Source organism: Molossus molossus, unplaced genomic scaffold, assembly GCF_014108415.1.
Source record: "Molossus molossus isolate mMolMol1 unplaced genomic scaffold, mMolMol1.p scaffold_m16_p_20, whole genome shotgun sequence".
In the NCBI taxonomy this organism is placed as follows: domain Eukaryota; kingdom Metazoa; phylum Chordata; class Mammalia; order Chiroptera; family Molossidae; genus Molossus; species Molossus molossus.
Window position 1 is genome coordinate 21036355 of NW_023425356.1, and position 14596 is coordinate 21050950.

Consider the following 14596-nt stretch of genomic DNA (forward strand, 5'->3'; position numbering starts at 1 on the left):
GGGGCCTCTCTGCATTCCCCTGGTGTCTAGCTTTTGCCTGAGCTTCTCCCTGAAACCCTAGACATTCTTTTAACCAACCTGGAGCCCCCTCCCATGCATTGGACCAAATGGAAATAATAAAGCTTTTTGCAAGAAAAAAAAAAAAAGATATACTCTGAACCAGTATGTCTCTTAGAATCAGAAGTGACATTTGACTGAATCCCCTGACTGATTTTCAGGTGTCTTAATGGGATCTATTAGAAAAACACATCTTAGACTGTGTTTTCTTTTCTTTTTTTTTTTTTAATTTTTTTTTTCTTTATTGATTTTATTTTTTATCCTCGCCCGAGGACATTTTTTGATATTTTGTTCAGATAGAGTGGGAGGGAGAGAGAGAGAGAGAAACATCGACGTGAAAGGGACACATCAAGTGGCTGCCACCCACACAACCCAACCAGGGCCGGGGACAAACTGCAACCAAGGTACATGCCCTTAGTGGGAACTGAACCCCGGTCTCTCGGGACCGCAGGCTGATGCTCTAACCGCTGAGCCAAACCGGCCAGGGATAGACTGTGTTTTCATCTAATGTGTTTTCAATTACAATAATTTATTTTGCATTAAATTTGTTCTCTCAGAATAGGAAGTTACCTTTCTCTCATAGCTCTGAGGTACATAAAGTGTTAATTTCATCACTACTTCAAACAATACCTCATTCTGTTGTTTTATCATGATAGTCTCAATTCATTAGTCATGTTGTTCTGGTTTTTCTATCCTTACTCTTCAGATAACGGCCTTGCATTTTACTCAAATTTAACTCCATTCAGTCCGCAGTAAGATCCGTTGAATATCTCACAAGCACTGGTCAAAATATGACATGGAATATAAAGTCAAATCTAGGCGAACCAGTGGAGATGCGGGCAGGATGGTGCACCAGAAAAGGGTACTTGCCCTACGCATTGAGTCCATCTGGCTGTTCTGTCCTTTTACAATAAATCATAAGTCTAGGTCAGAAATAAAACATCAAAGCTGTCAGCGCTGCTCCATGAACAGGGGTGTGGCTAGACTGATTGCAAACAGGAGCAGAAGCTGACTGGGCTTGCTCAGCAGCCTTTCCTACAGGTCACTCCAGCCACGTGACCCACCGGTGGGATGGGCTGCAGTGGGGGGTACCCTACAACCACCCAGGCACAGATCTGCCCAAGCTCTTCTTTCTTCTGACTGACTGGGAGGGCCATGCCCAGGGTGACCCTGGAATTCAATTGTTGGAACCACCATCAGCCTAAGACCTTAAATGACTTCATGGAGCCTAAAGCCAAGTCTTTCTTCCCCTCCCCTGAAACCTGTAACTCTTCTGTGAGCAAACATAAAACAAATTCTTTAAAAAAAATCTGAAGAAAAAAATATTTTAAAAACCAATGTGGAGCCCTGGCCAGTTTGACTCAGCAGTTAGAGCCTCAATCCGTGGACCAATGAGTCACGGGTTCAATTCCAATCTAGGGCATGAACCTCGGTTGCAGTTCGTCCCCAGCCCTGGTCGGGGTCATGCAGGAGGCAACCTGTCGATGTGTCCCTCTCACGTCAATGTTTTTCTCTCTCTCTCTCTACCCTTCTCTCTCTCAAATCAATAAAGAAAAATATATATATATAAAAAAAAACGATGTGCAAATTGACCAAAAAAAGGAAACAATAAAGAATAAAAAGTGAAGAACTAATTATCCAATTTAAGAAGTAAAAAAAAAAATAATAATAAACCCAAGAAAATGGAAGCATATAATAGAATTCCAGGCTGACATTTATTTTTCCTCAAGATCTTAGATACAATTCCAACATATTTTTTTATTTATTGTTGCTGATAACAAGTCTTCTATCAGTCCGATTTTTTTTCTTTCTTTTTTTTGGCAGATAATCTATCTTTTCTTCCACTCTAATATGTTTAGGTGGGATAATAGGAGAAGATGAATTTGGGGTATTTTAAGGATGAAAGGGGCAGGACTGCAACACTGATTAACAGTGAGGATGGAAAAAAGACACAAGAACAAAAATAATTCATCCCATTAGGAAAAAATAAAATAGGAAGGACAGGTATGGGGGGATAAGAAGATGAGATGGGTTCAGTGCTGCGGGACATCCAAGCTAAGATTTCTGTGTCTGGGTGGCTCTATGGGTTTAAAATTCTGAAGAGGTTTTGATCTGTAGGTTGAAGCTATAGATACAGGAGTCAGCACCATGAAATGTGACAGATGTTGGAGACCTGGAGAATGAGGTGTTGGGGATGTTGCCAGCAAGAGGATATAGAGTAAGAAAGCCCAGGACAGCCCTGGCCTGTTTGGTTCAGCGGTTAGAGCATCAACCTGTGGTCCAGAGAGACCCGGGTTCGGTTCCCGCTAAGGGCACGTACCTCGGTTGCAGTTTGTCCCCAGCCCTGGTTGGGTCATGCGGGTGGCAACTGCTCAGTGTGTCCCTTTCATGTTGATGTCTCTCTCTCTCTCTCTCTCTCTCTCTCTCTCTCTCTCTCTCTCTCTCTCCCCTCTCCCTCACACTCTAATCTCTCCCTCCCACTCTATCTGAACAAAAAAATGGAAAAATGTCCTCGGGTGAGGATAAAAAAAAGAAAGCCCAGGACAGAACCCCTGGGCTCCTAATGCTTAGGGAAAGAGCAGAGAAAGGGAAACCTGAAAGGAAAGGTAGAGAGGGGCCAAGGGACGAGGTGGAGTGAGTCGAGAGAGGGCCATCACAGAAGCCAGAAGACCATGTTTCTAGAAGAAAATGCTCGACAGTGTTAAATGCTGTGGCGAGGACAAGACAAGGGTTCGATTTAGAGGGAAGGCTGTTACGGCGACCTTGGCCAGAGAGGTTTCTTTCTTCAGGGGTGCAGGGGTGCAGAAGAGTGACTGTCACGGGTTGAGGGGTGAGTAGGAGGCGCGGCGGTGGAGCGGGGAGAGCGGGCTGCTCTGGGAATAGCTGAGGTGTGAAAAAGAAAGGGAAAGGGTGGTGGCTAAAGAAAAGGAGGTTGGATTTTATTTAATTTTAAAAGTATTTTTATTACAAAAATAGTTACATTCTTTCCATAAAACTTGAAAGCACAAAAAAGTGCAAAGAACAGGCGATTCTTTTATAAACCTAGCTGACAGAGGTGACAACCCACACACGTTTGAATAAAAACGGGCTCCTTTGAAAGATGCTGATTCCATTCTATACATCATAAACACTTTCCATTTCAATAATCTGCAATATTTGTTGTTATTGTAAAAGAAATAGATGTTCATTGTAAAATAAAATGTCAAACAGAAAAATGTAAAGTCTCCAGTTAGGTTGCTTGCAGCGTGGGTGTGATGCGTGTACCCTGAGTGGGAAGCGCTGGCAGAGCAGGTGTGAAGACTGAGGAGACTCAGTGCAACTGGTGCAGAGGGGCTGGGGGAGGGGCGGGCTCTGTAGAGAGGGGCGGCTTCTGCCCAGAGGGGTGGGGTAGTGGCTGCAGGGAATGGTGAGCAGGCTGACCTGGATCTCTGCGGGGGCTGAGAATGGGAAACAGCTGCTACGTGTGGCTCACCTTCCAGTGAGACAGACCTGGGTTTTGGTCCTGGTTCTGCCCCCCAATTAGCTAAATGTCATTGGACAAATTACCAGACCTCTCTGAACCTTAAAAGTCTAGATGAGCCCTGGCCGGTTTGGCTCAGCGGTTAGAGCATCGGCCTGCGGTCTGGAGAGACCCGGGTTCGGTTCCCGCTAAGGGCACATACTTCGGTTGCAGTTTGTCCCCGGCCCTGGTTGGTCGTGCGGTGGCAGCCACTCGATGTGTCCCTTTCACATCGATGTTTCTCTCTCTCTCTCTTCCTCTCTCTCCCTCCCACTCTAAAAAATGGAAAAATGTCCTCGGGTGAGGATAAAAAAACAAAACAAAAAAACTACATTAAAAGTCTAGATGAAAAAGTTGAAAAGGTAAATGGTTGAGAATCAATTCATGCCTGGTGAGTGTGGAGTAAAAAGGAGCTTGGCCCCCAGCTGGTTTGGCTCAGCGGTTAGAGCGTCACCCGTGGTGGCCAAGGCAGGTACCTTGGTTGCAGTTTGTCCCCGACCTCGTGTGGGTGGCAACCAATCAATGTTTCTCTCCCTCTCGCTTCCTCCCTCTTTCCCTCCTGCTCTATCTGAAGATAAATGTAAAAATATCCTCAGGTGAGGATAAAAGTTTTAAAAAAGGGGCTTGGGAGATGAAGTTATTGGCAAGATGGTGATTTAAATGATAAATGATAAGGTCTTTTCTCATTGGAGATGGAAGCAAAGCAAGGAAGAAGTTAATTAAAAAATGAAAGAAACTAAGGGGTGAATTGAAAGAAGTGATGTTATTTTTATGGTTTCCTATACTTCAAAAGTAGTATATTTTAGTTTGAAACATTCATAAAAACAAAACCCCAAATATCTGCATTTCTATGCCCCAGAAATAAATACTATGAAAGTTTTATGTGTCTTGCCAGCCCTTGTATTAAGCTGGAAAACCAAAGGTATAATTAAACATTTTGGAGCATGGACTCGAGAGCTAGACTTTGCGTGTACACTCCTTCGCTGCCGAGCTGTGGAACAGTAGTCCTCAAAGATTTTGATCTCAGGATATCTCTCTTTTTTTTTTTATCCTCACCCGAGGACATTCTTCCATTTTTTGTTCAGATAGAGCGGGAGGTAGAGAGAGAGAGAAACATCGACATGAAAGGGACACATTGAGTGGTTGCCACCCGCACGACCCAACCGGGGCCAGCGACAAACTGCAACTGAGGTACATGCCCTCAGCAGGAACCAAACCCAGGTCTCTCTGGACTGCAGGCTGACTCTCTAACTGCTGAGCCAAACAGGCCAGGGCCAGGGCTTTTTAAATATATTTTTTAAATTGATTTTTTTAGAGAGAGAGAGAGAAACATCACCGTTAGAGAGAAACATCGATCGGCTGCCTCCTGTACGCCCCCTACTGGGGATGGAGCCCGCAACCCGGGCATGTGCCTGGACCAGAAATCAAACTGGGACCTCTCAGTCCATGGGATGATGCTCAATCCACTGAGCCACACCGGCCAGGGTGCAGTATGTTGTTTTGATTAAAGTATATAAAGCAAATCTGGTCCCACAATCGGAAAATTCAGATAATTGTGGATATTCTTTTTTGACACTACACCAAAACTTGACACACGGTAGTTTCTTAAAAGGTAGTTGCAGTGTAGAATCTGAAGCCATAGCAATTAACTTTGTGTCATCTGTTCCATTTGAATCCATCGCCTTTTCTTGCATTTGGAGAATATTGGTCCACTGCATAATGGAGATATTCCAAATGTTGACACACTACAATAGAAATAAATTTATTAATATCACCACCATCTCAAAAGTTTTGAGAATGTCAAGAGGCACATACAAGTTTTCCAAAATTCAAAATTTTACTTGAGAGCTCAAATTTTATTAACAACAAAACTGACAGTTGTTTTCCTTGAAGTGAGGCTCGCTTTGTTTATTTGTTTATTTATTTTTAATCCTCACCCAAGAATATTTTTTCCACTGGTTTTTAGATAGAGTGGAAGGGAGGGAGGGAGAGAGAGAGAGAGAGGGAAACACTGATGCAAGAGAGATACATCAGTTGGTTGCCTCCTGCATGACCCTTACTGGGGCGAGGATCAAACCTGCAACCCAGGTACATGCCCTTGACCAGCAATTGAACCCAAGACCCTTTGGTCCACGGGATAACTCTCTAATTACTGAGACAAACTGGCCAGACCTCATTTCTTTTTTATTTATTTATTTTAATCCTCACCAGAGGATATGTTCTTTTTATTGCTTTTTGAGAGAAAGGAAGGGGGAAAAAGAAAGAGGATATGTGTCTTTTGTTTTGTTTTAATTTTCATCTGAGGATATGTTTTCATTGATTCCAGGAAGAAAGGAAGGGAGGGAGAGAGAAAAAAACATCGATCGGGTACCTCCCATACTCACCCCAACAGGGGATCGAACCCACAACCCCGACTAGGAATTGAACCCATGACCTTTCATTGTAGGGGACAACGGCTCCAACCAACTGAGTCACACTGGCCAGGGCGAGGATATGTTCTTTAATTGATTTGAGAGAGAGAGAGACAAAGAGAAACATCAATGTGAAAGAGAAACATTGATCAGTTGCAACCTAGGTATGTGCCCCGATCATGAATCAAACCCAAAACCTTTTGGTGTACAGGATGATGCTCCAACCAACTGAGCCACCCAGATCACTTTATTTTTTTAAATTTTGCCAAATACCCAAGTCTGATAGTGGGTAGTTCTTCACAGCTCAAACAATAGCACAGGTGCTTTCCTCAAGACAGTCCTTGGACTCCAGTACGCAGCAAACGTGTTCTGTGTGTATTTGTCACTTTAACTCAGAAAATAGTAAAGATGTGTACTATGGTTTGAGATTTAATGAAATTAATGTTTTGCCCTGGCCAGTTTGGCTCAGCAGTTAGAGCGTCAGCCAGCGGACCAGAGAGTCCTGGTTTCGGTTCCCGCTAAGGGCACGTACTTTGGTTGCAGTTTGTCCCTGGCCCCGGTTGGGGTCGTGCAGGTGGCAACCACTCGATGTGTCTCTCTCACATCGATGTTTCTTTCTCTCTCTCTTCCTCCCTCTCTCCCTCCCGCTCTGTCTGAAGATAAATGCAAAAATGTCCTTGGATGAGAATTTTTTAAAAAAATTTGTTTTACTGCTTCATAAAGACCAGTGTTTTATTTGTTTTTCTCATAAATGAGCAAGTGGGGATCAAGAATACAATGACTATCAATACATTTGGTGTCATTGTCTTGGATTTGTACAAAAGCACCACATCTACCCCCGTGGCTTGTGTGTCACTGCCAAGTGCCAACCCAGTGCGAGAGGCAAAGAACATCAGTGTCACTATAAAAACAGGTTTGTCCTCACAACGCCCCAAAATGGCCTTGGAACCCTTCGAGGTTCATGGACCCACCTTCAGAACCATCATCATAGAGTAAGTTACCTAGAATAATCTCTGGGTTTCTGTTTCCTTATTTATAAAACAGGATTAATAATGCTACGGCTACCTCATAGGGTTGTTGTGAAAACTAAATGATTTAAAACATGTAACATTTAGAACAGTCCCTGGCACATTATGTTATGTAAGCTTTTGCTAATATCATCATATGTCCAATGTCATTAAATGTTCTTCCACATTAAATTTATTGAGTGTATTATTCCATATTGATGTAACATAACTGTTTGATATTAGGTTGTTTCTAATTTTTCAACACCCTTGTATATAAAGTCTTTGCCACTTTTCTGATTATTTATTATTAATCCTCACTCAAGGATACTTTTCCACTGATTTTTAGATAGAGTGGGAGAGAGAGAGGCATTGATGTGAGAGATACATTGATTGGCTGCCTCCTGCACAACTCTGACCCTGATGGGGGATCCAACCTGCAACCCAGGATGTGCTCTTGACAGGGAATTGAACCGGTGACCCTTTAGTCCGAGGTTCCAAATGCTCTACTGCTGAGCAAAACTGGCCAGGGCTGATTATTTGGAGTAAATTCCTATTGTGGAATCGCCCAAAGGGCAGTCATGTGCTGCTTAATGAAAGGCATGTATTCTGATAAATGAGTCATTAGGTGATTTTGTCATCATGGGAACATCACAGAGTGCACTTAAACACACCTAGATGGTACAGCCTCCTACACACTGAGACTGGATGGTGTCGACTATGCTCCTAGGCCACAAGCTTGTACAGCACGTTACTATATAAAACAATGAGAGATTAAATAAAGCACAAGAGAAAATGATACAGGTTGCCCAGCTGGTGTGGCTCCGTGGTTGAGCATCAACCCATGCACCAAGAGGTCGCTGGTTCAATTCCTGGTCAGGGCATATGCCTGAGTTTTGGGTTTAATCCCTAATAGGAGGTGTGGGGGAGCCAACTGATTGATGTGTCTCTCTCTCTAAAAATCAATAAAAGCATATTTTAAAAGAGAGACATGGTAACCATGAGATGTATGAGGCTGCTGCTGGTGTAACAGGCAGCAGTTCTACAGCAAACTTTTTTTAACAAGTAGAAAGAACGGCTTCTGAAATAACAATAAAAAGTATAATATAGTAGTCCGGCGGGTGTGGCTCAGTGATTGAGCATAGACCCATGCACCAAGAGGTCACCAGTTCAATTCCCAGTCAGGACACATGCCTAGGCTGTGGGCCCAATCCCAGTGGGGGGCATGTAGGAGGCGGCCAATCCATGTTCTCTCTCATCAATGTGTCTATCTCTCTCTCTCCCTCTTACTTCCTCTCTCTCTAAAATCAATAAAGGGGAAAAAAATTTTTTATAGTAAATACATAAACCAGTGTTATTTTCATTATCAAGTATTATGTAATTTACATAACTATATGTGCTATACTTTTATACGACCAGCAGTGCAGTAAGGTTTAGACCTGCACCACCACACACATAATTCGTTGCACATTACAATGACTACAACATCAGAGGCTACGATGTCGCTAGGCATGTGTAATTTCCCAGCTCCATTCTAATCCCATGGGACTGCTACTGTATATGTAGTCTGTCATTGACAGAAACATCATTACGCGGTACATGACTGCACACACATTTCTTCACAGCATGGTTGCAAAATGTACAGGGTGAGCTGAGAGGATAGGGGTATATGGACCAAGTGAATATTTGACTTCAGCAGGGAGCATTTCTTAAGATGGACATAATTCAGGGTGTAGCTGCAAGTGTAAAAGAATGATCTGCGCCCTGGCCAGTTTGGCTCAGCAGTTAGAGCATTGGCCTGCGGACTAAAGAGTCCCGGATTTGATCCAGCCAAGGGCACATACCTCAGTTGTGGTTCGTCCCTGGCCCTGGTTGGGGTCATGCGGGTGGCACCAATCGATGTGTCTTTCTCACATAGATGTTTCTCCCTCTCTTTCTCTCTCTCTTCCCCACTCCCACTCTGTTTGAAGATAAATGTAAAAAAAAAAAAAAGATTTGTGATGATGGTCTCTAAATTGGAGGCGGCCAAGGCAGTGGCTGAGTCATCCTCATGAACACCCAGCTGGCATGCAGAGGGCCAGTATACTTGGACATAGGTCCTGTCATTACTTGATGGGCAGGTTCTGCCAGAACATGATTTTGTTTGGGAAACCACACCCAGGCCCAGGAAAGCCAAAGTGACCACTACCTTTATAACCAACACCTAAGAAAGATTCCCAAGCCCTAGTTGGGCCACTTCTTTCAAGTAATATTTTATTAGTCTCCCCCAAAATTAAGACACAAGTACAGTATCGAAATGGAATGCATCCATATAATGTAAGTGCAAAGTAAGTTTTCTAGCTTCATTTTGTGGAAACTTGTTTACATTCAGGCTTTAAGGTCTGGCTTTGGGATACTGGAAATAAAATTCATGGACCCTTGGCCCAGGCAGAATAGTTCAGATCACAGGGGAAAGGAGGGATTTCTCAATAAACAGTCCTATAACAAATGGTTTTCCATATTAAAAAACTGAAATTAGATCTGTATTTCAGTGTATACAAAAATCAATTCTGGATGGAATAAGAAACTTCTCTGTGAGAGATAATAGAAAAAAATATATATATATATTGGTCTCTGCCCCTGCTTCCTGGCACAGACCTCCTAAAACCCTTGTAATTTACTAAGTGATAAGAGCAGTAGGATATCCCGGTGGTAGTGCAGCTCAGGTGGTTAGTATCATTTTGATACTCTAAGGTTGTGGGTTCAATCCCTGGTCAGGGCACATATAAGAATCAACCATGAATGCATAAATAAGAGGAACAACAAATAGATGTTTCTCTAAAATCATAATTTTTTTTAAAAGAGCACTAAGCGCCTGGTCAGTGTGGCTCACTGGTTGAGCGTGGACCCATGCACCAAGAGGTTGCTGGTTCGATTCCCGGTCAGGGTACATGCCCAGGTTGTGGGCCTGATCCCCAGTGGAGGCCATGCAGGAGGCAGTCAGTTGATGTTCTCTCTCATCAATGTCTCTTTTTCTCTCCCTTTCCCTTCCTCTCTCTAAAATCAATAAAGAGGCTGGTCTGAGTGCAGTGGTGCCTACAATTAAAATCAATAAAGAAAACAAATTGTATGGAGCACTAGGAGCATCTTTTTTTTTTTTTTTTTATCCTCACCCGAGGACATTTTTCCATTTTTTGTTCAGATAGAGCGGGAGGGAGAGAGAGGGAGAGAGAGAGAAACATCGACGTGAAAGGGACACATCGAGTGGCTGCCACCCCGCACGACCAACCAGGGCCGAGGACAAACTGCAACCGAGGTACGTGCCCTTAGTGGGAACTGAACCCGGGTTTCTCTGGACCACAGGCCGATGCTCTAACCGCTGAGCCAAACCGGTCAGGGCTACCACGTCCTTTAATAAACTGGTAAACATAAGTATTTCCCTGAGTTGTGATTACCAGCAAAGTAATCAAACCCAAGGGGGAGGAGGTCATGGGAACCTCCCATCTACAGCCAGTGGGTCATAAGTATTAGGTGACAACCTGGGTTACAACTGGCACCTGAAGGGGGAAGGGCAGTCTTATAGGACTGAGCCCTCAACCTGTGGAATCTAATGCTATCTCCAGGTAGTGTCAGAACTGAGTTGAATTCTTGGACTCCCAGCTGGTATCCTGGACACAGAATCACTAACCTTGAAAGAAATTAAGAAATTTGACATCGCCCGGCCGGTGTGGCTCAGTGGTTGAGCGTCGACCCATGCCCCAAGGTGTCCTAGAATTGCTTGTTGGTGTGGGGAAAACCACACAATTAGTGAACAGAAGTGGCAGAAGGGAAGTGCTTTATGTGAGTAGTGAAGGAGACTCACATTAGGAAAACTCTGAGTTTTTCCATTACAGAAAGGCAAAACCATAAAACTTAAAAAGGTCGCTGGTTTGATTCCTGGTCAGGGCACATGCCCAGGTTGTGGGCCTGATCCCCAGTGGAGGGCATACAGGAGGCGGCCAATCTGTTTTCTCTCATCAATGTTTCTCTCTCTCGCTCGCTCTTCCTTCCTCTCTAATATCAAAAAAGAAAAAAAAATTTTTGTAAATTTGACATTAAGCCCTGGCCAGTCTGACGCAGCGATTAGAGTATTGGCCCGCGGACGAATGAGTCACAGGTTCTATTTCGGTCAAGGGCACGTACCTTGGTTGTGGTTCATCCCCAGCTCTGGTCGGGTCGTGAGGGAGGCAAGCAGTTGATGTGTCTTTATCACATCGATGTTTCTGTCTCTCTCTCTCTCTCTCTCCCTCCCTCCCTCCCATTCTATCTAATGATAAATGGAAAAATATCCTCGGATGAGGAATAAAAAAAAAAAAAAAAATTTGACATTAAGAATTTTATTCAGCCTGGCTGGTGTGGCTCAGTGGTTGAGCATGGACCCACACACCAAGAGGTCGCCGGTTCGATACCCAGTCAGGACACATACCCAGGTGTGGGCCAAATCCCCAGTGCAGGACATGCAGGAGGCAGCCAACTGATGTTCTCTCTCATTGATGTTTCTCTCTCTCTCCTTCTCCCTTCCTTCCTCTCTAAAATCAATAAAGAAAAAAACTTAAAAAAACAAAAGAATTTTATTCAGCCCTGGCCAGTTTGGTTCAGTGTTAAAGCGCCAGCCTGGCCCTGGCCGGTTTGGCTCAGCGGTTAGAGCATAGGCCTGCGGTCCAGAGAGACCCGGGTTCGGTTCCTGCTTAGGGCACTTACCTCAGTTGTAGTTTGTCCCTGGCCCTGGTTGGGTCTTGCAGGTGGCAACCACTCGATGTGTCCCTTTCACGTCGACGTTTCTCTCTCTCTCTCCCTCCCACTCTATCTGAACAAAAAATGGAAAAATGTCCTCGGGTGAGGATATTAAAAAAATAAAAGGCCTCAGCCTGAGGACCAAGGGGTCATGGCTTTGATCCCCAGCCCCCGTCAGGGACATGTGGAAGGCAACCAATTGATGTGTCTCTCTCACATCAATGTTTCTCTCTCTCCCTTCCACTCTAAAATTCAATGGAAAAATATCCTTGGGTGAAGATTTAACAAAACAAAACAAAAAAAAGAATTTTGTTCACCAAAGGACACCTTTTAAGAGAAAAAATGCTCTGGCTTGTGTTGCTAAGTGGTTAGAGCATCAGCCTGCACAGTGAAGAGACATGGGTTTGATTCCCAGTCAAGGGCATGTACCTGGGGTGCAGGTTTGATGCCCAGCCCCAGTAGGGGAGCATTCAGAAAGCAACCAATCAATGTGTCTCACATCAATGTTTCTTCCTCTTTTTCCCTCCCTCCCTTCCACTCTCTCTTAAAATAAATGAATAAATAAACAAATGAGGAAAAATCCTCAATATCCTTGGATATTTACAAAAGAAATAAATAATGAAAGTGAAAGACACCTGGCCAGTGTGGCTCAGTGGTTGAGCATTGTGACCTATACCAAAAAGGTAGCAGGTTTGATTCTTGGGCAGGGCACATCCCCAGGTTTCGGGTTTGCTCCCTGGTCAGGGTGCCTGCAGGAAGCAGCCATTTGATGTTTCTCTCTCTCTCTTTCCCCCTTCCTCTCTCTAAAATATCAATTTAAAAAAAATGTTTGTTAAAAAAAAGTGAAACGACAAGTCATAAATAGGAAGAACATACTTACAACATATATAACCAGTAATGATTTAGTATCAAGAATAAAGCACTCCTACAGAACATCAATATAAAGACAACCCAATAGAAAAATGGTCAAAAAACATGAAAAGACATTTCACAAACATGGAAATACAAAGACTTATTTTGAAATATATGAAAAGATGATCAATCTCGATCTCATTAGTAATTAAGGAAAAACAGATTAAAACCATAACGAGTTATCATTTTATCCTCACTTGACTGGTAGAAATTAGAGTCTTAATGATATCAAGGTCTGAAAAGAATGTAGTCAATAGGGATCCTTATGCCGCAGGCACACACTCACACCATCCCATTGGGAGACAATTTGGCATTACCCTGAAAGTACCCTAAAGACACTTGTTCACAGGTGCATCAGGAGAGATGCACAGAAAACTCCACTGTGACCCTGTTGATAATAGAAAGATAACAGACAGCAATGCAAATGTCCATCAATAGGAAAATAAAAATTGTAGTCTTCAAGAACGTAATACTATACAACCATGAAAAATCAAGTTACATGCAACAACTATGATGAAACTCAAAAACAAAATATTTGTTTAAAAAGTAAGTTCCATAAGAGTCATGGTATAAAATTATTTTTTATAAAGCTCAAAAACAAGCAAAACTAAACATATTCTGGTCAAGAAGCTATGTGTATATGAGAATATTATGAAAGGAAAACATAAAATTTCAAGGTATTTTTCAGGAGGATATGGAGAGGTGGGTTCAAGAAGGCATAGAGCCCTGGCTGGTGTGGCTGTTTGTTGGAGCCTGTATACCAGAAGGTTGTGGGTTCAATCCTGGTCAAGGCACATATCAGAAGGCAACTGATCAATGTTTCTCTCACATCAATGTTTCTCTCTTTCTTCCCTTCTCTAAAATCAATAAGCATATCCTTCGGTGAGGATTTTTTTTAACCCTCACCTGAGGATATTTTTTCAATTATCTTCAGATATAGTGGGAGGGAGGAAGGGAGGGAGAGAGAGAGAGAGAGAGAGACATCTATGTGAGAGACACATTGACTGGCTGCCTCCTGCACGACCCTGACCAGGGCCGGGGACAAACTGCAACCAAAGTACATGCCCTTGATTAGAATCAAACCCGCGACACTTTGGTCCATGGGCCAACGCTCTAACCACTGAGCAAAACTGGCCAGGGCCTTGGGAGAGGATTTAAAAAAAAGGGGGGGGGGTAGGTATGTGGCAAGGAAATATTCTAGCTCTTAAATCTGAATGGCTTCAGGTATGTTTTTTCTGCTTCACAATTTATATATAATTTAGTGTGTCAAATATTATTTACCTGTTTAATATAATAAAGGTGGAGGGAATGATGCAAATTTTGCATTCTACCCCATACCCTACAAAAAAACGTTTCCTCTAAATTTGGTACGCCAAGGTTTCACAGTCCACCTTGTGAGTCTAGCCTGAAGGATCCCTGATCTTTGTTGACTGCTGCCTACTTTTCCATCTCTGTCTCCTGCCACTCACTCAGCCAGTCTCTGAGCTACCCAGCTCCTCCACACTATCAGCACATGCTGTTCTTATTGACTGGAAACATCCCCATCTCTTCCTTCTTAGCTGATGAGCAGTTTTTCACCATCACAGGGCTCAAATGTTACCTCCAGAAGCCTTCCCAGAGGCTGCAAGGGTCTGGCCCTTTTTCCTTGCTGTTTCCGGACTGTCTTGCTCATGCCTCTTTGGGGACATAGCAAACATGTGTAATGGCTTTTATGAACCAGCCCTGGCCTAGAATTCCCAAAGGCCAGTACTGTTTTCTGTTCACCTCTGTGGCCCTAATGCCTAAAAAATAGTAACTTTCAGAAAAGTTATTCTTAATGCAAGTAAAATAGCCCCAGGGCAGGAAAAATGTAAGGACAGACTGCCAAGGATGGAGATGGGAAGTGGAGCACGTCAGGACTGAGAGACCACATACTGAAGACACAGAACTCAATAAGGAACATGCTCCTTCATGCCGTATAC